This window comes from Columba livia, chromosome 2, assembly GCF_036013475.1.
Source record: "Columba livia isolate bColLiv1 breed racing homer chromosome 2, bColLiv1.pat.W.v2, whole genome shotgun sequence".
NCBI classification, from domain to species: Eukaryota; Metazoa; Chordata; class Aves; order Columbiformes; family Columbidae; genus Columba; species Columba livia.
The window spans coordinates 100,406,589-100,432,208 of NC_088603.1; the positions used below are offsets into that span (position 1 = coordinate 100,406,589).

The following is a 25,620-nucleotide window of genomic DNA, read 5'->3' on the forward strand; positions in this document are numbered from 1 at the left end:
GCATGCCCCGCTTACATGAATTAGAGTTGATAGGAATGACTGACCCAATTTTGAGGGATATGCAACCCATACTATAGAGAATATAGTGTACTGCAACCTTTCCCTCGTCTGTCTCAACATGCCCCTATTCCCACTGATGCTGTGGGCTGTTGAAATGGGAGCTTCTACATCAGGTGTAAAACTGGCTGAAAATGTGGGCTTCTTGGAAAAAGATGTGCCTGTGAACCATTTACTGTTTTTTCCTTTAAGTGGGAGAATTGTGCCAAGTGGGATTTTCCTCTATGGCCAACTCCTGTACTCCATTCAGGCAGCATACAGGAGCCTTGCCTGATCATGTTATTTTGCCTGTGAAATTGTATGCTTAACTAGAAACAATGACAAGAGCATGTCTGAATGTTGTGATAGTTATTGACCTGCCAAAAGCAGGATTTCTTAATGTTGTATTTAAACAGACAAACAAACAAACTAACAAATCCACATCATCAGGATTCAAGCTGCAGTTTCATTATGTTTACTTGAACTTTCCTCAAAGTTTCAACTCAGCAGTGAGTTCTTTTGAGGAACGATAAATTAATCACCATGTTACAAAAATAATACCATGAGGATACCACAGAAAGCAAAAAGCTTTCCTTGCAGAATATTTTTCCTCTGACTCACTATAGCATTTTTTTCTAATACATACTTGAAACCCAACACTTCTCATTACACACCTGAGAAGTGTATAACTCCTAAAGAAGGTTGTCTCATTATTTACAAATTAAATGTGTGTTAATTGAAAGCAGCATCTGAGACTAGAAATAACTTATCCACTGACAATCTACAAAAGGTTATCTCAACACCTATTTTTCTGTTAGTAATAAAAAAGTCTTGTTGTTACCATAGAAACTGTCATATATCTACCTACACTTCTCAAAGAAACACACCAATATACTCATTTGTGTGTGTGTGTCCCACCCAGTGCTTGAAGGTGATCTTGGCTCCTGTTAATAAATGGTGACAAAAATATAGTATATTGTCAACAAGCCTGAAAATCTGCAGTCAAACTAATAGACAGACCTCATGAGGCAAAGTTGTTCTGAAGTTCAAGCAAAGGTCCCTGTCCTGCCAGCTACTTTGTGGTTCTCCAGTCCCCCAGCACCTATGAAGTTGCTTTAGGTTGGAATCAATTTATCCTTGCAATGAACATTTCAAGCAGATAAGGAAAGAAAGGAAGATTTATTTATTTTTTTTTCAGAAATCCTGTTTTGGAATAAATTTATAGTTGCTATTCACAGGTGAGATCAATAATTCACATCACTGCTTTTAAATATTATGCTCAAATGTCACAGTAGTAAATTTTTATTTATTTCCTTTCTGATATTGTTTCCACCTTCATTGGAGCAAAGCTCTCCCATCATAGCCACTCTGTGCAATGGAAGGAAATTATTTTAGTTGACACAAATGAGACACTTAAATCAGATCCCTGATATAATTTTATTAATTCTCCAGTTTCTTTTGTCTCTTGGATACCATCTTGAAGGAAGGGAAAAGGCTCAGGTTGTTGCTATGTAGAATGTAACGGAAAACATTTACAACAGAACCACCAAGTAAATAGATACAGTTACAGCTTTAAACATGAGTTTCTTTCTTTTTTTTCGCTCTTACTTTTTAAAACATATACAGCCTCTATTTTTTGGGGACTATCCATGAACTATTTTTTATGATCCCTGGATTCTGCCTTATAAAGTACTGGGTTGCTTATGCCACTGTAAACATTTTTTGAAGTGAGAAAAGGTAGGAAATTTGCTTCCTTATACCTTGAATCAGTGAGGCACGATTATGGCTACAGTTTGATTTTAGTCAGGACTCAGTGAATTTTAAAGGTTCTAGCAAGCTCTAACTTTCAAGGCTGACTAAAAATTGCATTAAAACATAAAAACCGCTCAGCAACAAATCTGACTGGGCTTTACAAATGGATTGTTTTGTTTATTGATGTACGTAAGCATATGAAATTAATAAATTTCTCTTCTTCATTATTGTACAGGATTGCACATTTTGGGTTGCTAAGAAATGCAATATTGACCCCGTATAAACTAGACTGTTGGAGGAGGAAAAATCGTGATGTTTCTGTTATAAAGTTTTGTAATTGGAGTTTTGAGGAGACTGCTGGGGTGGAGACCTCAGAGGAACCTTTTTCATCTCTACTTGCAACGACAGAAGGAAAAAGATTGCTCTCAAACCCTGCCTGTGTGACCTTGGTCTGTCTGTACAAAAAGCCTTCAGCGATATACAAGTAGGTAAATATCATAGAACTTTGCAACTAGGAAATGGATTTTTATGGTCTTACCAAGGACATTCAGCTGAGTTCTGTAGCCCAAATATTTTTATCTGTTTTTCTTGCTAAGTCTTGTACTCCTTGAGAATCATGAGAAGGAGGGGAGGATGTAAAGTGGGTGAGAGTACAGATGCATGAGACTTTACTAATCTCCAAATGAGGGCTCTGAAAGACCTTTTGCTAATGCAAAGGCTGAGAACAACCTGAGACGCAAGGCCCAAACTAACAAAAGGTCTTGGTTATCACTATGGTAAGTGTTGCAGTACCTCACAGCGAGTACTTCCCTAGGATATTCCTTGGGTTCACAGCTGTGAAAGAACTACAGGAGCAAGTGGAAATGTTTTTGTATTCCAAAACTCTCTGAAATCTTGAATATTGCCTCTTTCTTGGATTTAGGATGTCGTCTGCAGCCTCCCACTTCACACTTCTGTGTGAGTAACAGTCAAAACTTGAAACTCTACAAGGTTTATGCACCTAAACTCCAGAAGGAGACCATGGCAGCCTTCAGTGTAAGGGACTGTCAGACTTAGTGAATAGCAAACTGGGTTTTAGGTCAGAAAGTGCTTGAACTCACAGGTCTCCCCATAAGGAATATCTTCTAACCATCAAACTGTAGACAACAAGAAGATAAATCTAGTTTTCATGTCGTTATACTGCAAGGAATGCAGGACTCCACCATCCAGAAAGAGTAAACTCAACTTTTGTGCCTAGGACTTCTGGAATTTCCTTAGGAGAGAGGATCCTGACTCCTGGACCTTGGTCAAGATAACTAACAAATAAACAAACCAGTTTAGGCCATGTGAACTGGTTTGCTCCATTTGAAATGCAAAAATGCAAAAAGGTGTTTGATTTCAATCTTCTCAGAAAGAAATGACATTTTGAGCAAGAAAATGCAAAACACCCCATTAAGAAACTGGTGAAACAAAATGCCTTTGACTTTTGGATTCCTTTTAGAATGGCCAATTAAATAAAAGTGTCTGTAAGTATTTTGATGTTACTGAGTTTGTTGCATTTGCAGAGAAGCATTAATTAGCACTTCTTTTCCCAAGCCCTCATGCAAGTATATGCTTCACAATTTAGCTGAAATTCTGGGCTCCCAAACTCTGCCAAACTCAAACCTACACCCAGTGGAGACACTTAGGTTCCACTTTATTTGTGTTTCATCCATGCAAAACCTTTAAATATCCTATAGCATTTCAGCACACACCCATAAATCACCCTGAGAGTAGTTAAAAGGCTGCAGAATTAGTGACCCTACTCTAAGTTTTGAATTAATGGCAAAACAGCAAACCAAGTAGCTTTCATCTTAGACATTTTGTGCAGGTCTTAGACATTACCCATGCTCCTTTGCTGTCTCCCTGCATCTTCCAATATTTAAAAGCTCTGAGGAAACAAATGCCACAAATAGAAATTAGGCATACATTTTATGAAAAGGGCTGTTTGTGATCTGTCAGAACGTGTTTAACTTAAAAGTGCTCTCACACAGTAATCTTGGGTTTGTACTGTAATTTATGACATCTCAGTGTGAGAATTGAGTGAATAATTTTCCATAAAATGGTATTTTCTCTTTCAGAGAGTGTCTTGAATGAGTAAATACAGGAGATATAGAAACTTTCTGAGAACACCTCGGTCTGTTCCACCAGCCATGTCACAAGGCAGTCAGGACAGAGAATAGCTCGCTTGGATGTAGAAGAACAGACTTGTAATCTGAGCAGCTGAAGATCTATTTCAGTACATTTGTCTCTGGGGACTACATTTTTAGTAAGTTAAAATACGTTACTCTATGTGTACGTGCAATTCAAATCTGAGTCATGTTTGTTTCAATACCTGCACGCCATCTTCATGTAATGTGAGAATGAGCAGAAAGGCAAAAAATTTATTTTTTAATGTTTGTATGTTTGAACATTGTTTAGTCACCTTTGGAAATGGAGTACAAAGGTCTCCATAATATTCTGTTCTACCCCACAAGGAACAGATGAGAGTTGTTAACTGAATTTGTTCACAGTGAAAGCACAGAGTTTGGATGCCCGGTTGTAAAGACAGAAAGTCTGATTCATTCCGTCTAAACAGAGATATGGAAGAAATCCATGTTGCTCTGTGTGTGTGGATAGCAACCATTCACATATCCCAGTCATCCTGTACTTTGACTGATGGGGATAATACATTTTAAGCATGTTGTAATGCCAGGTTGTTGCTGTATAGTAAAACCTCTCAACTTATATGCAAATTTTCCAAGCTGCAGGCAGAAGATCCAGGTTTTGCAGCGTCCTAGTCGAACCAGGTGGGAAGAGATTCTTCCACTCAAGTAGTATTTAACTTAACTAGGATAAATTACTGTTTGCTTTATTTTTTTTTTAATTTAACCAAAGGCAAATTCTTGTTAAGAGATGTTGGCTGGCTGTAGGATGGTGGCTTGAGAATGTGTTAGTAAATAATCTTGACAACAAACCTTTTAACATATTCAAGAGAAACCTTTAGTGCAGCCAAAATATCTGCAGAATTCACTCAACATGCTCAGATGCAAGTCATCTTCTGTTTCTTTAAAAGCAAAGAAACCACACAGTAAAAAAAAAAAAACCTAAGCAGATAAAACTGCAAGAATCTTACACAGTGTGCATTTGACTAAATAATGTGCTTTTCTTGATAAGGTTTAACAGCGGAAAACTCTTGCATAACATTTCATCATTGCCATGTGTTTCATACATTAAACTTAGTTGCATAAGATGAAACAAACATATCAGCAATTCCTGTTAAACTGTAGTTAACAAAAATAAATTAATCTGGTATACTTTGATGGAAAATACCTGCCTTTTCTGTTGTACTGGTACACCAGTTGCTTATCTGTAGAAAGAAATCGTTTACAATCATCGGCCACATAATGAGTATCTGAATCATGTTCTACAGCCAGTATAAAGCACTATGACCTTGATTTTGGGTCTGCACATGTGCTTAACCTTGGGAATAGTCCCTTAGAAACTGAGGAAAACATGAGAAAAGATAGGCAAGTCCATGCAGTGCCAATATAAATTAAATGAATTTTTGCAGACTTGTGAGAAACTCTGATTTTCATAGCAATTAACTTAAGCATTACCAACACTGTGTCTATGCATATAGATATGCATTTAAAAGACTTTCTGGTAGCAGAATATTATACATTTGCAATGTGTGTTCACTGATGTCTTAGAAGATTTAAAAAAATGCCACTGACTCTCCTTGAGACTTGTATTCCTAATTATTTTCTGGTTTAAGAGTACAGGCAGTTGAAAATCATCACCCTGTCTTTTAACTGAAGACAGAATTTAAAATATACAGCTTACCTACTTGATCCTAAACATGTGTCATGGAAGGTCCCTGCACCTTTTCCAAATTCAATTGTGTAATGTGAAGTTTGTAGTAAAGGACTTCAAAAAATCTGTATCGCTGGTGCTTTTAGGACATGAACACATTGTCTATAATACTGTACAAAAGGCTCTCTTATCAGTGGAGAGTTGAAAATATGTGCATAGTACTAAATTTCTTAAGAAGCTGATCCAAGGTAAAAGGAACAAATAGTGCAGTGTGATGAGTCATTAACAAATGTTTTAGCAGAGGTGAAACTGCATTATGCCAGCACTTTGTTAGCAAGAGTGCTGCATCTTGATTTTGTGCTTATTCTGCAATGTTAGTGGAAAAATATTTCCACTACAGGGGCAGTGAGCATATGTAATGCAAACATTTTGACAGTGAATGTAAACAGCTTTCCTGCATTTTAAGCCATTAAATCAAGGACACAAATTTCCATGGTTTTGCAGAGTGCAGTCTTCACTGACTATAGAGGAGATGGTGTTGCATCTGTTTTGTGTTTATAATTGCATGCTATGTTGTGCCACTGTGACTGAATCTTAATAAACATGAGGGTTTTTAATTGTCATGGACACTAGGGTCTCACATATAGCTATAGTGCAGAGATTCAGTAGTATGTTCCAGAAAAATATTTTTAAAGAAATAAACCGTCACTGCAATGACTCTAATATTGCTCTTGCTTGTGCATCTGATAGGAAAGGACAGCAGCCTGCCTCCCATTTGATTCGTGACTTTTTGCATTTCCCTTTCAGTCGATTGGCTTAAGCTCTATATTTTTGGCTTGGTTGCTGAATGGAAGCCTCAGGGGAGTCCTGTTCATAAGATTGCTCTATCTAGGTGTCAGTCATTATTTCTGTTATTAGAGAGCACCTAGGATCTACCCAAAACCACTTCCCCATCTCTCTTCTCCATTTTTCCACCCTGTCCCAAAAGAGTTTTGCAGGGCAAATGAAAGTCTTCCTGAGCAGGAACAGAAAGCGCATGTCAGGATGCACCCGGAATGCCAGGGAATGGTGCCCCATGGGAAGAAATAGCCGCAGGCTTGCAGGGTGGGCGGCTTTTCATGGAGGAGGAAAAGCTAGAAAGTGAGTTACCAAAAACAGAGCAAATGATTTGTGAAAGAGGTAATATGACTCCCTCAGCTTAAAGGAAAAGTTTTCTTTTCTAATAAATTATTTCTCCCCCTGGTTAGTAAATCATTTCCCCTTCCTAATACACTTAATTTGCTATTCCCTTTAATTATTGCTTGTCCAGGTGGATCTTAAAGGCTACAACTTAAAAGGAATCTAACTTGAACCTGGCAAAAAGCCACCTCCTGCCACATCATTAACTGAAAGACAATCATACTCTAACTTGCCTTATAATAATACAGACAGGGTTCAAAATGCTGCAGTAAGTGTTTTTCTAAAGGCAAGATCTTGCATTAAGAGGAAAGACTATAGTGGGGGTTGTATCGGGCCCATCAGACCCTTCTTGAATGAAAAGATGGTATATTAATAAGAGAGTTTGTGTCTCTTGGATAATGTAGTTTCATAGAGATGCAGAGGATAGTATTTGTTTAGAGGAAAACTGACTTTGCATGGTTGTTACCTGCCTGTAACTCTAACCTTTTACAATACAGTAGAGTTTACCCCTCACTTCCCATGGTAAGGAACAAATTGGGAACATACTTCTTATGGACAAAAAGAAGGGTTTTTTCCACCCTTTACCTAAAAGTGCTGAGCTATGTTTACCTCATAGTTCTGCTTCTATCTCAGCATCTGGCTGGCTGACTTGTACATTGAGATTTATTTCTGAATCAGCTGCGTAGCACTGTAGCCTGTCTATTGAATACACAGACTCACAGCTGGGTTGTCCCGATACTTTAAAGTCATTCCCAGTAGCATACAATATTTTCCATGGATATGTGTAACTTGGGAGAAGGGGGTGGGAGAGAAGGGGTGAAGAGAAAAGTAACAACCAGAGGGAAACAACTCTTACCTCATTTTGAGATGTGATTTGGAAGCTGAGACACCCTGAAGTCCCAGGGTTACCTGATCCCTCTGAGCACTACACCTACCACAAAAACGAAAAAACAAACACTAGCAAACAAACAAACAAACAAAACATCCTGGCTCTGTCTGCCATTAAACACCAAATATGTCTACAGCTTTTATACCATGCTCCTTCTCTAAGCTTTTAGTCTTCATGGGAAGAGAGATCTCCTCTTTCCCTTCTGTCCTGAAAATGTCTTCAGGGCCCAAGTTTGAAAGGACCTGAAATGCACGGAACACAGGATGATTTTGCATTTTGAAAGGCTGATTATCAATTGTCAGAAGGGGAATGTGAAGGAAAAGGCATCTTATGAGCTGCAGTTGGAGCCATTTTGCTTAGTCCAGTGCATCGGGAGTCTGCATCACAAGCCAAAAATTCTTTAGACAGAGAAAGCAGCTGGGCAGTGTTTTGAAACACCATTGATCCACCACTGCAGAAGGAAGAGAGCATCTCAGTGATGGGCTACCCCCGTGCTGTGCTGGCCTTGTTGTTGCAGGGAAAGGGTCCTTCTGGTGACAAAATTCCCATTAAGGCCATATCAGTTTAGGATTAGTCTTTTAAGAGGTGCAAGGCTGCGCTCTATCTGCCCCTTTGTGTCCAAGGAGTCCTTAAATTTTTTTATTCTTCCAGCACGGGAAGAATATCACTAAATATTCACAATGTGAAAGAATAGCTGTTTGGACATATGATCTGGTTAGAAATAGAAACATGGAAATTCATCTTTTATTCATTTTTATTAGAACCTTCTACTTTTCTTGCGTTAGATACACAGCTTTAGAAGACCAGGCTTTCGGTGACTTCTTATGTTAAAGATACCATTTTGTCTGCTTATCCTTACTCATTAGGACTTTTTTTTGAACTAACCAGTTAACCAGCCTCATGTAGAAGTTTCTTTAGTCACTAGTTTTAGTGATATTAAGCCTGCCTTCTATCTATCTTCTTTATTCCAGCTTTTTTGTGCACGAGATTTAAATTTGACTTTATGAAAAATTTGTCTCATGTGTTAACCAAAGGTGTCTGAAAAATTAATAAGAGGAAGTGCAATTATGCAGTTTCCATTAAAATGGAAGCGAAAATCAGTTCCTAAACATGACTAGGCTCAGCGGCAGTGGTACCACTATAGATACACATATATAGATACACCTATCATTACATCCACTTAATGGTCTAAGCTGAGGTGGTAAGACTATTGCCAGTTGGCTTTGATGTTCCAGCTAGTAACAACTGCAGAAGTTGGCTTGGAAGGACCACTCCAGCCAGGGGAAGCTGCATGTATTGCTGGCCAGCCTGATGCCATGTCAGATCCAGAGCACAGCAAAGATGACAAACAGCCTACCGTTGCTCAGGAGCACAGAATTTGAGCCAAACACTTCCAGGAAACAGGAGGGAAGACAAAAAGGTAACAGTGAATAATATACCATTCTTTAAATAAAAATGTCTTCTACAGATTACTTGCCTTTGATTTAGCTAAGCTTGTTGGTGTACGGTTAGATCAGTGAATGGTTCTGCCTGTCACTGTTCACTGAATCCAGAAATTAAATAGACCTTCTCACGAGGACAGTGTTCACTGATGAAGAACTCATTATCAGATGCCATAAATATAGGAGGATGCTCTCTGTCTGTGGAATCTGCTTGTCCCTTCTACTGTGTAGAAGGTCCCTGTTATCAAATATGAGCATATCACAATATTTAATGAATTTATCCTTAAAATACTATGTATGAAATGAAATTTTTCATTTTCATGTGGCAACCTGGTTTGTACTATAAGTGGATTGTCCCACTTGTGGCTCTTGAGGTGGGAATACCTTATCCATCTGCATACTGTGGCCTCTTAAAGCATCTCTGTAGTGTCGTAGTTGCATCCATTCTCCTTCTACAGACCTGCCATTAATGCCAGGGGCTCCTCTTGTCAAACTCCTGTCAAGACCCTTCTAGCATCTGCTTACTGCAGTGCCTGTTTCACATGCATCCCGCTTTCCTCTAGAAGGAAATGTTACACCATTATCCACAAGGTCACAGAATAAAAGGGGAAAGAGAAAGCGATTACACGGGTCAGGGTTGGGAGTATGGTCTGTTTGCCTTCTCCATTGCTCCTTCATTGGCTGATTGTGCTTGTATCTGGCAGCACTGATAGAGCAAGACAGCAAGCATCTGGTACCGCAGGCTTAGCTATCTTGAGAGTAGAAATGCTGGCAGCTCCTGTGGGTTCTTTTTATTTTCCTGGCAAATTATCTGGAGGCCCGGACACCCTCTGGATGAAGCCTACAAGACCAGTATGACTCACAGCATCTGGGATATGGCATGAACTGGCAGGGACCATCTTTCTGTTTTTCACTGGTGGATGAGCAGGCGGCGGAGGTGCGCTGAAGGCAGAGTTTAGGGGACAAGGTCCTGCCTTCAGGGCATGTAGTCAGGGTCCTTCGATCAGGATGAGGTGTGTAGCATCAAATGACACAATATTATAATAATCCCTGAGGGAAACTAACTGTCTTGCTCTCCTCTTCACATGGACTGGGATAATGGATCGGGACCCCATAGACCAATGGCCCTTAGTGCTGCCACGATCATCTAGAAGCCCTGGGAACTCCATTGGGACTCTGCCTCCTGGTCTGTCCTGTTGCCCTGAAACAAAATGCCAGGCAGAGGCCACACTTCAGCTGCCTTGAGAAAAAGCCAAAGAAGCCCCTCCAGTCATGACTCAGAGCAGAAGTAAGAGCATGTGACTTGAAAGAGCCCCCACAAAGGCCACAAAAGAAATCTTCACCTCACTTTCCTCCTCCCTTCCCACAGCCTGGGTGGAGGTGAGCCTGGTGGCTGGGTTTTAAGGGAGAGAGACTGGGGAATGGGGTGGCTGGAGCAGCTGGTGTGTGAGGCTGCAGCCTCATTCCTCTTCCCGCCGCCCTGGTGCCTCCGTCTCCTCACTCTCCTTCCTGTGGCTCAGAAGAATGAAAATCCAGTGGCAGGGCAGACTGGGTAATATAATACAGACAAGCCGACCACCCAAACCAGTTTGCTTAATCCAGAGCACACCTGGGCACCACCTTTCTGAGGCAAAAATTCCCAAATCTTTCCCCTTTGTGAGGTCTGCCAAAATGCAGCCCTGTGCTGCAAGTTCTGTCCTTGCCTCGTGCCTTTATAGTACACCTGTACAAGGAAAAAGGGAAAAGTAAAAACACAAGCCAGACTCAGACTTTCCTGCTATTAGCCTGTTTAGAGGTTTTAAAGTTCACTGTTTCCTTGAGGAGAAGAATAGTTCATGTGTCAAAAAATACCAGGCCTCCTGACTTGGAGCAAGACTTACTGAATTCACTTGCTAGCTGTTTTGTCTGTCAGTTGAACCTCTTCTAATGAGTAATATAACATTTGTTAATGGGTAAACTTCTGTATAGAATATGGTGTCCTCCTTTATCCTAAAAAGCAGTATCAGAGGAACAACTATCGTTAATGCCGGTGGTTGTTAGCTGCAATAAAAAGTCCCTCTTTTTACCATATTTAAAAAGAATTGATGTTTGCATAACAAATTAAAGAAATTCGGACTAGGAATGCACACATCTGCAGGATGTCCTCGAGGCACTAACATTACCCAAGAACACAAAGTCCTTGTTATGATATGCAAACTAATGAATCAGCTGAAGGAAGCATTTATATTTTGATGGTGTTTTAACTTTCTCTGCCTCAAATTAGCTGCAAGTATGGCTGTAACTCTGTAAGATTCTGTGAACTTTCCAGATAAAATTAGTCTTTCTACTGCTGGATGTCATCACAGAGAAAGTAATTTGGTGGAAAAGGAATAATTGGTCTGAAACTACCCTTTACACGTTTTAATATTTGGAGAAAACAAGTTGCAGATCATAACTGTGTTTTGCACTCTTGCCTGTGATGTGTTAAATTTTTGCTGGTCTTAGCTAGTTTAAATGTAAAATTAAACTAGGACCAGTTAGAAGCACTGACTGTATGTGGATAGGCTGCACTCTCACACAATGTGGATTTTTGTACATTATTCCATGAACACTTCATACTAAAACCTTCCACATCCATCTTGTTTATTACCTTTTATTAACATAATGCATTGTTGGTTGACTTTGTTCTGTCAGAGTGAGCTTGTAAAAGCTCTGAAAGTCAATTTATCAACAATTTTGACTAACATTTATTAATCCCTGTATTAGGCATCTTTTGCAGTGCTTTCTTAGCCACTGGAGCATCTCTAAATTTCCAGATGTCAAGGTCCTTCTGTCTTCTGCCTAGATGTCTGCTCCAGAGTTAGTTTGAAAAGCATTTAATTGTGTATACATGGCTGGTTTGGTTTGGTCTGGGTTTATTCATTACTTGGTCTTTGACATTGATTTGCCAGACCCAAAGCTTTGCTCTTGATGAAGTTGGAGGTAAAAATTATTATTGGCTTGCGTCACATGGGAGTTCAGATTTGAGCCTGTGTTGCCATTGGCCTGGCTGTCTCCAACATGCAGAAATATTTCAATTGTACTGTGCTTTGTGAAAGCATATCTTCAGCGTACTCCCTTATGTAACTTTATTCCAGCTGCCTGAGGTCTAAGTTTGTTGCAGTACAGCATGTTTTGGTATCTTATATTCCCTGTCACGAAGACTGGACAGCCAAACATTTCGCTGCAGTGACATAGCCCTCCTGAGTCAGTAGGTGCAGCATGAGCAGAAAGGGCTGCTACCCACCACCATGGGAAGAGGAATGTGCCCATGGCCCTTTACATGTGTGCAAAATACATGTGCAAAACTCTTATCTAGCCATACTGGAGATATTATTTAAAAGAATAGTTCATATTCGTATTCAAACACTACACAAACACCACTGGCGAGGACAGTATTTAGGAGGATTAGCTGGCATGTAAAGGCCAACCACGTACATAAGGCTCCTCCAGAGTAGCATTAACTTGCATAGTAGTACATATATTTATTTAGTAGTTTTCTTCATTTCTTGATTTCATTATTCAGTCTTTTTATTTGTTTAAGCTGGCTCCTGCTCCTTATCTTTCTTTCCTCTGTAGTGTGCTGGTATGTCATGCTAAGGGATATTTCTTCCGCCTTGTTCACGTGTGCTTCTCTTACTTATTGCTTGAACACAGTGTGAAAAAGGTGGCCTTTTTTAGGTTTGCATATCCAATAACTGAGGTGTGGTATATTTGCAAAAAACACCACCTTCAGATTAGATGATGAGCACTTTTACACACACATGTGCACCCATATGCACACACACCATCCCACCTTTGAAAAGGTACCCTTACCTATAAAATAACTTTTCTGTGATATAGTATGGAATTACTGCTGAGGGTTCAGACACATTAGATCAGAATATTATTATAATGTGAAGCTATTCACTGGTCATTGCTTTGCTAAAATAGTTCAGCTCATAAAACCACCTCTTCGATCTCTGCAGTGGAAGCAAACACCGTGTGTGTATATATGTATGTATATATGTATATAAAAGTTACTTCTCATCCATTATAAAGTTCTTTTTTCTCTGTTTTTCAACATCATTATTTTTTCTGAACTTGAAGACTTTAAAAACAGAGCAGCCAGACAACTGTTGTTCCAGAAACAGAGACAAGAGCCCCTTATGCTTTTTCTGTGTGCACTGTTTCACACTACTTTTCTAACTTTGTAGTACTCAATGTACTCAATGTTCCAGCACCACCTTTACTCACCCATTTTTCACTGTGCCTAAGTTACTTCTGCACTTTGGGGGTTCCTCACCTGCTGCTGCTGTGATATATCACCACTCCCAGTTCTCCAGGGCCATTTCTCCTGACACTGTGTCTCTCTTTCCAACCTCTGTTTCACTCCATAACATACCTTGTGGCTTCTGTGGCTGTATTTGGAAGAGGCTGTGTCAAAAATAAATTGAATACCCCTCAGATAAATAACACATATGTTAAAGAGCTGTATAAAATTTCCATTATTTCTCATGCTACTGATCTATGCTAACTATAGCCAATATTTCCAGTTAAGTTGCCCTATATCGGTTCTTGTACATTTAGGTATCTAAGTAAACCATGTACCATGGGGGAAGCTCAGTGTCTACAGTTCTGTGGGTACCCAGAACATCCTCAGATCAAAGCCTAGCACTGTTTTTTTGACAAGGTTTCAGTGCCAAACTAGGCATTTCCAACTCCAGCTGTCCGAAATCCATGAGTCATCAAAATCTAGAGACTGGCTTAAGAATTTTGAGATTAAAACCAACTTGAAAAAAGCTGGTTCTGTTTTTCCATGATTCGCTTTGTTTGCTGATGCTGCAGTCTTTAAAGTACTATTTTCAATATTTTTTTCTTCACAACCAGGAGGGATAGCAATTGCCTTTATTTCCAAATGAGAGCTTCACAATGCCATGTGAATTCAAGAACTGTGGCTTTATTATTTTATCGTGCTTGTTTGCAATACTTAAGGCTCCTCCCAGACTTGGTAACAAGGGATTCGACTTCGCAAGTTTTAGCATCTGCATCTCATTACATCTTTGTAGGACTTCCTATGGGCCTGATCTTTGAAATAGCTCCATATTAGCTAGAACTACGAGTCTTCTGAAATAAGGCTCTAGGTTTAATCCTACTTACACAAGGCAGGTCTTGTGTTTCACAAAAGCAGTGTCACAGAAATACAAGCTTTGAGGAGACACTCTTAGCCCATAATTAGTTATAATTTGTTGGCTATAAGATTTCATTTTTGTCTTACTAGGTGAGAGTTATTTGGTGTCATGAAGGAGTGCTTTCATTAGTGCAGAACTTGCTTCTCTTCTGTTTCCTGGTGGGATTATAATTTTTAACTTTGTTCTCTGGTATGTGTCACACTCTGTAGCTGTGGTGCAAAGTTTCAGCTGTTAAATCTGTGCAAACTAGCATGGACTAAAAGTTTGTCTTCCTCAGCACTTGAGACACCTTTGTGCACAGTGTCATCTTCAGAGAAAGAAATTGCTGAAACGCCTAAACTGCTTTGCATTTATTTTGCATTAAGACATTACCTCATTCCCAGTCATGTAAATTCAGATACTTCCTGAACAACAGGAGTAGTTTAGATGCTTATGTTTCAGAAAGGATATTTCCTTTAAAGATAAAACCCAAAGCAACCTCTTATGAAAAATGAGGGTTCTGCTTCCCTCCCTTTGAGCTATTGTAGCTTCCCCACCCCACAACTCTCTCTCCTGCCACTTCTCCCAGCAATGTATTGCAAAGGTTGCAAAATGCAAGAATTCAGCCTGCACCATTGAAATCAATATGAATTGTCATCAGTGACTCTTATGATTTACCGGTAATGCTGGCTTAGCCACTCCTGTTTCCCCTTCCATATAGTTTGATATGCCCCAGGAAAAAAAAAAAAAAAAAGTAGAAATAGGTAAAATCTGTATACTTATTTTACTTATTTATATTTTACTTACCTAGCATTTATTTGCATTTTATTCATCTGTCTTTATCTATTTATTTATACCTTTGTAGCCTGGATCAGCTGAATGATCTAGGTGACCATGCAGCCTGGCAAACTGAAAAGGCAGCAGCAACAGTAATTAACAGCTGAGAATAAGTACTCTTTAACTTGGTACTGCTGCTGGAAGAGTAACGATGCAGCCATGACTTCAGAGCATGGTTCCATATACCTTTTATTTGATTGGGAAGGAGATTAAAGATATTGCCAGCCCAGTTTTCCCGTAAACTCCCGATCCTGAATTGCAATTTATCCCTTTCTGATGTGTGCCAATAAAACTGTAAGACTTCCCTATAAAATGGTCAAGGAAATGAGAGAACCTGAGGTTTTTGGAGGCTAATTTTTAATGATGAGTTTACAGTACAGCCTCCCAGACAGTTGTATCAGCACAATTCAGGGTGACAGTGAGCTGCAGCATGGGGGATGTGAGAGCCTACAGGAGAGCATCCAGTATGGCAGCTTTGCAGCCAAACAAAATGTACCCAGAACCACATCCTGTCTCCTGACCCAGGTGAATTTGCAGTGGTTGTCCTGTACCTTTAAAATACGAAAGTCGCAGGTATTAAAAAGCATCTGTTTCTGTAAAGCAGTTAATTAAACTAGTCATATTTAAATGGTTACGTAAAATAGCTAACCCATAATTTAAAATTCGGGTTCTACATTAAAGGCACCCCTTTGTAGGAGACGCATAAGGCACACTTCAGTGGCACCCCTCAGTATTGCTAATTTTTCTCAAGCAACAGGGAATTTTTCATGCAGAAAACCCATTGATTTTCAATGGAATTTAGACCCCCAAGTCATGTAGGCTCTTTGAAAAATTTTTACCCTTAATGATTTTCTTTGAGAAAGTTAAAAAGCCCACATGCCACCAACAGTTGTACAAAGAGAGCTCTTACTGTGTTGGGTGCTTAGTCATAAGGATTTAGCATTAGAAGTCTTCCTGTGTCTATGTGTGTGTGTGTGGCTTTACCACACATAAATTATCCAGCTTTCCTTTTTCCTCCTACGTGCGGAAAAGTATAGGGACATTCAAAAGATGAGCGAATCATCTGTAATGCGAACCTATGGCTTTTCTTCCTGTTTTAGATTTAGGCTGGGAGATAGCTCCAGAACAAGTCCCAGTAAAAGAACTGCTTTATGCAAAACGAAAGAAAAGCTGAGTAAAAACTATTGAGCTGTAAAAGCAGTGGAGCTGCAACTCTTTAGCATTCAAGCAACTATCTCTGGAAGGGAAGCAGATTATGCGGTATCATATTGCAAAAGGGCTGTTCAACCCTGTTGCACTTACTCAGAGCTACATATTTACTTTTGTCACTGTATAGCAGCGATTGCATTATATCCTTCCTGCCAGGACACAAGGAGAAACAGAAGGTTAAGTGTAAACGGGGGAGGGAGAAAGAAGGAGGGAGAAGCAGCAGGAAAAAGGCTAAAAAGGGAGAAAAGAACAGCTGAAGAGAAGAGAAAAGAAAAAGTTCCTTGCTGAGGCAGGAAAAGATCTTAAAGAAACATGGAGAAACAGATCAGGCACCACACATATGGCATTACTAATGCAATTGTATTTCATCCCTGATACGACTAAAACCAAGAAAGTTTGGTTGTAAGAAAATAGATGCATTTTATTAAGCGTACACAAAAGTGGGAGGCACAGAGTCTGGCACCAGTGTAGCCTAAAGGAATTTCCATGATCTGTGCCATGAATGCTGAATGGGAGACTTGTAAAAAGCACCTTTCTCTTAAGGACTGCTTGATGGAATTTTGTAAATATAGCTGAAAAAAAAACAACAACAAACCAACCCTGAAGTAAAATAGTACAAGGTGTTGAAAATACCAAAGACCCATTCTCCAAACATAAAAACCTATGACCAAAGACATTTACTTTAGGAGGGCTCAAGCAATTCAGAGGTCACTTGGACTGTTGGTTTTGGGGGGTCCCAAGATGGTGATGAGTAAAAGAAATGGCAGAACTCAATGAGGTGTGGTTTCATAGCTCAGAGTTTCCCAAAATCAAGGCTTCATAGGTAGGGGGGCTGTGGGAGAACAGGCCTGACAGGAGGCATCCAAAGTGAGTCCCTTACCAACATCTGCCACTTTTGCCAAGGCAGGTCATGGCATCTTCCTATGAATTCCAGTGCCCGTAGGACTGGGCACTGTCATCAGGTTTGACAAACAGACCTGTCATATTTCACTCATTTCATGGAAGACCCACTCATTTGGCCTCAGTCTTAATGTCCCCTGGCCATCATCCTCTTTCTGAGACACTTTAAAAGTGCTGTGGCTCAGATTGTCCTCATGTTCCAGCAAAAGTGGTCAGCTTGACTGGCAGGAAAATCTGTGGCCCTGCAGCTAGCATGGTCCTACATGTGGGAGGGCTCCATCTGAAAGCTCCTGGCCCTGTTTCCATCCTCCTGCGAGTCTCATCTGCAGTCCAAAACTCGGCCATGGCCCAACACACAGCTCCATCTCCTTGTCCAATCCCATGGACTGGCCTTCTCGCCTCTCCCACCGTGTGAGCCCATGCCAGAGGTCTGGACAATGTAAAAACTATTCTACCTTTCTGAAGAAAGAGTTAGAAGGAATACTCAGCTCATTAACAGAATGTCTTGGCTCGAGTAGAAGTGGCATTTTTCTCCAAAATGTGTTAGTTAACGCATTTAAACTACTATGTTATATATTCCGGTGCAGGCTGAGCAAGTAATGTTTTAATATGTGTTAGGTAGTGTACATGAGCCTAGGAGTGAGCCAACTAAACCATATTAAAGTACAATTTGTCCTGTCAATAACAGGTGTCTAAAACCTGTTAGCTAACACACTTCAGAAAAGAGAAAGAAAACAAAAGTCCTTTTATTCCCATCCACCAGCATCCCTAGCACTGAAGGAGGTTTGTGGATCTCAAGATGGTGTCAACATGGGAAACAGTGAAAGGCAGCCAAATGGGTACATTAAGTTACAACTGTCTCTAAAAATATTGGCTTATAACAGCACAGAAGCCTTTCGAGTCTAGCTGTTCCAAATTAGCTGTATGAAAGGATTAGGAATCTCTGCTGAGTAGATGGGACATACTTAAAAAAAAAAACCCACAACCCTGGGTCTTGCTAGACTTTGATGTGAAGTGTGAATCCATAATAATTCAGAGGGTACTGAGTTGATGAGGGGAGAGACAGAGCGGTACTGCCTCGGCATCCAGAAAATAAGAGTAACTTCACTAAACACAGCCAGATTTAGTTTGGTGCAGTGGAGAAGAACAGCATCCTGGAGCTGTAGTGTTATTATCAGTTGCATAACCAGATTTTCCACTGCCTCTGCAAGATAAATACTGACTGGAGATAGAAACTCTCCCTGACTTTGTTGTGCCCCACTTGCTGTAGGGGTAGCATGTCTGACAAATGTTGCAGAGGTGTGGATAGCTCTATCAGAAGTACAGCAGTCCCTGGGAAGACAGTGTTGCTGGCTCCAGTCCTCTGAACTGGTGTTCTTCCACATCAAATTACTGTTTTCCATTACACTAGGACAGCACCCACTATTCCCCAGTGTAGGCCTGGTCCATGTATTTATATATCACAATAAGCATGCACCACATTTTAAGCAACTAAAGGATCTTACAGCATAACCCAGGCTTAACATAGAAAAGGATCACAATAAACAATGGGAGGAAAGAGGAAGAATGAAAGAAGAATGAGAAACCATGATGAAATTATTCTATACACACTTTACTTCCTTTTATTATAAGTGCTTTATTTAAACAATGTTAAAGTACTGAAGACTTAAAGTTTTAGGAATTCTAACTTTGCCTATAGAGCATCAGCAGATTAAGGAATTATCCTAAGGCTAGATACAGAAAGCAATAGGAGTGTTTTCAGTGAGAAAACCTACCTTAGTCCCTGGCTTGTAATTGTCACCTGTAATAAAGTCACCTCTCTTGTGCCTCTCAAGAAGCAAACAAGCAGGGATTAAGTTATTTAGCTTTATCCTTCCTTATTCTACATCTCAAGTGCTTGTTTTTAAGTGGGTAAAACCCTACCATGTGCACCATGTTTGTATTGGCATAAAATGACAGCAAAAGATAGTGAGTTCCAATAAGCAACTGCCTTAAAACGCCCCCTGCTCCCTTCCTTATGATGTCTGTGGTTAAAGCACTGCAAGTGAACGGAAAACCTCAGGGACAAGCAGGTGAGAGAAAAGGTAGTGCTGCTGGCAGGAGATCCCCAGTGAAAGGTTACCTAAAAAGCCAAGGAGGCAAAGAAAACACGGACATAGGACAGGGTCCAAATCTATAGCTGAGGGCAGGCACAAAGGGAAAAGGTCATGGAAAAATCACACTAGAGAGAAAGTGTTGGAAATTGTTTATAAGGTGTAGACAAAGACCCTGTATGGAGGTTCCCAGACCCAAATCCTTTGCTTTCATGGCCAGCTGCCGTGACCAGACTGACAAAAAGTGGCCCTTTAAGAATGAATGGTGTTATCAAGACCTTACACGTAATCCCGGCATTGCTAATGGGAGAGGGCGTGCAGGTCCTTCGCTGTTGCTTCCTCCTGCTCCATCCCTGATTGATGAGAATTAACATACTCTGCGGTGCACACCAGGCTGAAAAGCTCATGAAATACTAAACCCTAAATTTTTTTTGGGCATTTATCTAAATTGGGCAAGTGTTAAGAAACTACTGCGGCAAGGCACTACAACAAAGCAGAGAACAGGGGAGAGATGGGAGACAGAGAGAGGAGCAGCAGGCATGCTGGCCCTGGCCATGAGGAGACTCCTTAGCGGAACAGCCACAGGAAGTGGCAGGTACTCTGCTCTCCTGACCTCAGACGGATTTGCATCTGCTTTTCCTATTGACTCTGCTTCTGGAAAGCACAAATCTGTTTTGATTTTTTTCCTCACTCAGTATTTGGGATTGAAAGCTAGTTCTCCTGGGCCATTGCATAATTGCTTCGTATTTGCTTCATGGGCAGAGGTTTGACTCCTACAAGTCATGTTGGCTAGTTGAAACAGTTGGCCAACAAATGGAGTGAGATTCCCAGTCTAGCCATTCCTGGTACATGCTTTTGCCTTGTCCCATTGTCCAATACTTGATGCAGTTTCACCACCTGCACGGTTAATAACTGTACCCATGGATCCACCCATCCAAACTGATAATATTAGACTTATAGTTTATTATTTCTATAGTGACTTGGTAAATGCATGAAGTTCCATCAACTGACCCTGGTCCTTCCTACACCCTGGAAAGCAGGGTTCTCTGAAGAAATAGAAACGAGGGTTATTGTTACAAGTGTACTGATGACTGTAAACAATAACTGTCACAGCAGGAATGTCCACGGTAGCCATCACACTAGCATCACCTCAGCAGTCAGCAATGTCTGCTCTGCTCCCCTGGTCCCCTCATGTATTTACTCAGCCCTCCTGCCACAAGGTCCTGGTCTCTGTTAACCCAAAGGAATCCAAAGAAACATCAGGCTCAGCCTACTTCCCATCACATCTGATGTATGCTGCATGCAGTGCATGCTCAGCAATCATAGTGAGAGAGGGTGTTTCCATGTCTGAGCTGGCTCTGGATGAAAATAAAGGCTTGGAATTGCCTTGGTGGGCAGTACTCAAGTCACAGGCAGAGTGACTCCGTAAGGAGGCCTGCAACCTCTTCTCCTTCCTTGTTGCAGGTTGCTACAGACATTAGGCCCTCCCAGGGGCAGGCAGATACCTGTGTATTGGCTTGGTTTTGTTCTCTTTACTAATTAGCACCAAGCAGCTCATTCACTACAGGGAAAATTTATAGTCTTGTACTGATGGAGTCTTTTTTGGATGCTATAAATTCTCTTGCTGAGCCAGCCATTCTTAAAATTTTGAAATTAATCCTTTTGTATAATCCATTTTTAAAAGTAACCCTCATTATATTGTGTTAGCAAAGTGAGGGCTATTTCATAATATTTGATAAAGATACTAAAAGAAAGAAAATAATTCTCTTTCTCCTGTTTAAAAATATTTTCAAAGAATGTGCCCAGTCTGAATGTATGTGAGGAGGCACCTGACAATCTGTGAAAGAAAGAAGCCAGACTCAATCATCTTGCATTACCAAAACTTTTGGCAAGTTATACAATTCGAAGTGTTTTATAAAATATTGTCTTTGTTAGCTTGCTTTTGACTGTAAGCAAAATATCTCAATTGATTTAGCATCTGGTATAGTAAAAAAACATAATCAAACAGTATGTTGAGCAATGCTGACTTTGGTGGACTTTGGTACCGTGTCCATTTCTAATATTGCAGAGGAGACAGATTCTTAAAATCACAGTCTGTCACAAGATAATTTGTTCTCATGACACCTCCGTTATTATCAGCCGACACCGCATGAAAATGGCCAAGATAATTACCAAGAGTCGCAAACTTACCTGTCCCCAAGCTACCCTTAATGCAGCTGAGAGATGATGGAACAGAGACAGCTTAAGTTCTCTTGTACTTTGTGTTCTCAGGCTGTTCAGGAGCTTTTTTCATCCCTGCATAATTTAAGCATCCTCAGAGCATTCACTTTCTCTTCCTGTGGGTCAGAAGTAAAGAGGAAATGGCTTGAAACTCTTCAGGGGCACAATGCCTTCTACCCTCTGATTGAACACTCTGAAGACACCTTGGGATACACAGCGCCACATGCTACACCTACAAAGGGAAACCTGGTCAATGTGTTTTACTACACGTTGCTTTGCCAAGTGAGGAGAAACACAGTTATGCAGAAATGGTTTGTAACTATCTCGTAACTATGGTAAATATTCATCAGCATACACCACCTTGGACTGAGTCAGTCAAAATGCAAAATAATCCCTCCTATGTCTAGGAGGTCCTATCCACTCAGCCCATCTCTGGAGGGTGGACAGAAGGATGAGGATGGTGCCTTTCCTGCAGCTAGTGAAGCACAACCTCGGGCTGGGGTGTTTATTCCCAGGACGGAGAAAATGGAAAGACCTATATAACCAGTTCAGAAGACCTGGTTGTCCATTTCTCTCCTACAGCCAGAGGCTGGGTCTGGGTTGAGAGTGTGAGTGCAATGACATGTGTGGTTCACAAAATATTTCCTGGCAATATCTCACTCAGCCTTATTCTCAGAACGTGGAAAATACATAGGTTAGAACTTAAGGTAGAGACTGAGAGGCAGGATCCTCTTTGGCCTCATTGCACTTCAGTCCTCAGAATGAGACTCCAGGCTTGCCTAGTAGGCAACAAGGAAATCAACTGAAGTTCATCGAGTGTTCCATCTGACTCATTACTCTTTCATATGGTAAATGTACCATATGGGGCCACCATGTCACCATTGGCAATCTTTCATCCTTAGTTCTAAATCAGCTGGATTCATACAGGTCAAATGTTGCAAATACATGAAAGATGTCTTCAGAAAAAGTTGGTTTTGGAGACTCTAGGCACTGGCAGAAAAGTCCAAATCATTAACCTAGTTAACTCCCAGGTCTCCCAATGCTCCGTGCCAGCTGAGTCCACCTTCTGTATGTCTGCAGCTTCTACCCATGCAGGAGCTGCTGTTGTTGCTGTCACACTGTCCCTGCGAACATGGTACCTCAGAAGAATTACAGGCAATAATTGTTTAATTGTATAATTGTTTAGCAATAAAGCTTCATTATTTGACTGAATCAGGCATAACAAAAGCCCTTTTTTCACCTTTTTTTTTTTTTTAAATCCACAAAGCTTCTCTGGTGGATCAGTGACTGGACTGGAAATCAGCACAGTTAACAGAAGCAAGTGGGAGTGATTTTTCTTCCATAATTCAGATGTATATGAGTTTTGTAGATGCCTCTCTTGCAAGTGGCCTTGTCTGTTCCTTGCAATAGCCTCCCTTTAAGAGAAACCATCAACTTCCAGGCTGCGTTTAGGAAAATGTGTAGGTTGGAGGTATCTAGTAGTATGAAAATTACATAATCACTTTGCTTCTAGCAAATTCTATGGACAAAGTGACCCAAAGTCCTGTACTTTCAGGAGAAAAAATAGGTTTACTGCATTTCTATCGTCCCTGGTTTGACAAAATGCCATATGCCTCCAGTCACTGTAGGGCTCATTAGAATAAGGATAATAACTGAACCCAGAACCTAGTTGACTAAGCTGGTCTCTTATTAGGAAGTTTATTTTCCAAAAAATCATTTGGGTTGTTGGGGTTTGGTTTTTGTTTTTGTTTGTTTGTTTGTTTGTTTTTTGTTTGGGTTTTTGTTTTTGTTTTTTGGAATTCAACAGTACAGTCATAAACATCAGAAGTGGTAAAACAAATTAAATCATTTTAACAAAGATTTAAAAAAAAATAAAACTGATGTAGCTTCATTTTTATCTTCCATTCTATTTTCCAGACACATGGGGAAGGAACCAAGTAAAATCCTGGCCTTGAGTTGATTGCGAAGTCGACCTACGACTCAGCCTGAGGTTGTAAGACTTTTATATCCTGCTTGATCCAATTTATCACCCTTTACAGTTGGAGACAAATGATGGTTAGGGCACAGAATGGGAGCATCTAGATTAAGTTCTCTGCTTTGTCATAGTCCAGAGAAAGTCACTTGGTCCAAAAGCCTTTGAGGGATTTCACTCCTCTTTTGGTACCCTTAACCTCCATTGATTTCTAAAACACAAGTCAGACATTTCAGAGGATTTCAATCTTGAGCTCTTACCAGCAGTTCGTCCCCTCTGAGAGGAAGGATTATAACTTCTCCCTCTCTCACAACCAGAAAAAGGAATTCATTAATCTGTGGAATGCTTAAAGATTGCAGTGATGAACTCAGGGTGATTGGTGTTCAGTTACAAAATTAGGCAGAAACTGGCACAAGTAAATAAGGTTGTTTCTCTGTGCAAAAAACTGTGGAAATACAGATGAAATCTTGAAGACCTGTTCTCCACAGACTTGGAAAGACTCCATAGTAGTAAGTTTTACTTTAGTGTTCATGCAAAAAACTTCCCTCATTTGCAACAGCTTGTGTACATCTTAAAGATCTTTTCTGACGAAAATGATGCTATGATTCTATGATTTTGGATTTTGTCATATGGCTGCCCTAGAGTTAACTACATTTCAGTAATGCCTAAGGGCAGTGCAGGAGGAGCCCTCTGAGCCTGTCAGCCCACCATTATGCAGACATACAGCATTGTAGCACGTGGGGTAGGTGTCTTCTATGCAAAATCTGAAGATAATTGCCTCATCCACTTATTTGCAATCTACCACTAGTAAGTATCTTCCATTTCTTGGGGTGAAAGCATAAAGCAGGAATTCAAGCCTTAGCCCAGCTCTTGTGCATAGTGCTCTAAGAATAGCACAATGCAGCCCTTACCATGTTGCTGCTGCTGCCAAGCAGGAGCAGACATCACACAGAGTTCATTAGTCAGTTTAAAGACAAGTCTCCTAAACTGAAGCATGGTTTAAAACTATTGCCCGATGTTCTGGGCTTTAGATTGAGATACTTTAGGAGTAGCAAAGACTTTTAAAAAGCTGCTTTTAAAAAGTGGCAAAGATTTTTAAAAGAGCTTTACAGAAATATAGCAGGATTCATCTGCAGGTTCATATTTTCTAGTGTTTTAATGATGCATGCCTTGCAAATGCACAGGGACAAGGACTTCCTCCATTAAGAAGCTATTGCAATTGCTTATTATTTTTTTTAGTGGTATCGGAAAGTAAAATTATGTTACTGCTGCTGTTTGATAACATGATTAAAAAAAAAGAAAAAAAATTATCCTAGTAGTTATTTCCTGATAACTAATTGCATATTGCTGTCTGCTAACAGTACTTCCATCTGTATATACATATTTGACATCACAGTAAAATATAACAATCATATATGTAGTTTCTGTGCTACTCTGATACAGAAAGTAGTCCTGAGCACTGTGGGCTGCATTTTGAATAGCCATTTCAAAAAGAAGAACAATTCAGACTTTCTTTGGTAACACATTGCACAAGTTAGATGTCAAGACTACAATTATTTCCTGTCAATACATTTTCAATTTATAAAATTGAGGAAGATAGAGAAATGAAAGAAATAGAGTGATAAGTGTATGTTGTAATTTACTGTAAACAGTAAAACAAGCTTCTTATGTGCAGCTTCACATGTGCCATGAGTATAGACAAGGAGCCTTCTCTTGTTTCTGAAGAAGAAAAAAAAAGGAGGGATAGAGGTATGCTAGTTACTAGTTTGCAGAGCAGCCATTAACATAAAAGCAGATGGGGACCTGACTCAGAGAGCTGGTAATAGAATATGGTACATTTTCTTTACAGGTTACTGCCTTGAACCAAGTTGAGGTTGTTAGCTACTGAAAATCATAGTAGTAGCATCCAACATGCATTCTGTGGGCTTTCTAAAAAGGGCTGTTGGTTGCAGTCCAGTTTCTTGTAGCACCAGAATAGCTTGAACTGACACTCCAGGCTATGCAAGCAGAGACATCAAGCTTTGGCTACAGACAATAACATTTCCACCCTAAATATCCATCCACAGCAAGCTGAGGAGATGTGGCAGAGCTTCCACCACACTGCTGACTT

The 25,620-nt window shown here is 40.2% G+C and overlaps 1 long non-coding RNA gene across 1 annotated transcript in view; it reads right to left on the reverse strand.

Annotated features, from left to right (window-relative positions):
* The window catches only part of LOC135578587 (uncharacterized), a 63,953-nt gene that overhangs the window by 16,731 nt on the left and 21,602 nt on the right, over positions 1–25,620 (reverse strand). The window contains exon 2 of the long non-coding RNA XR_010470394.1: positions 7,637–7,711. This is a non-coding gene — a long non-coding RNA (uncharacterized LOC135578587). The remainder of the gene's footprint in view (positions 1–7,636; positions 7,712–25,620) is intronic.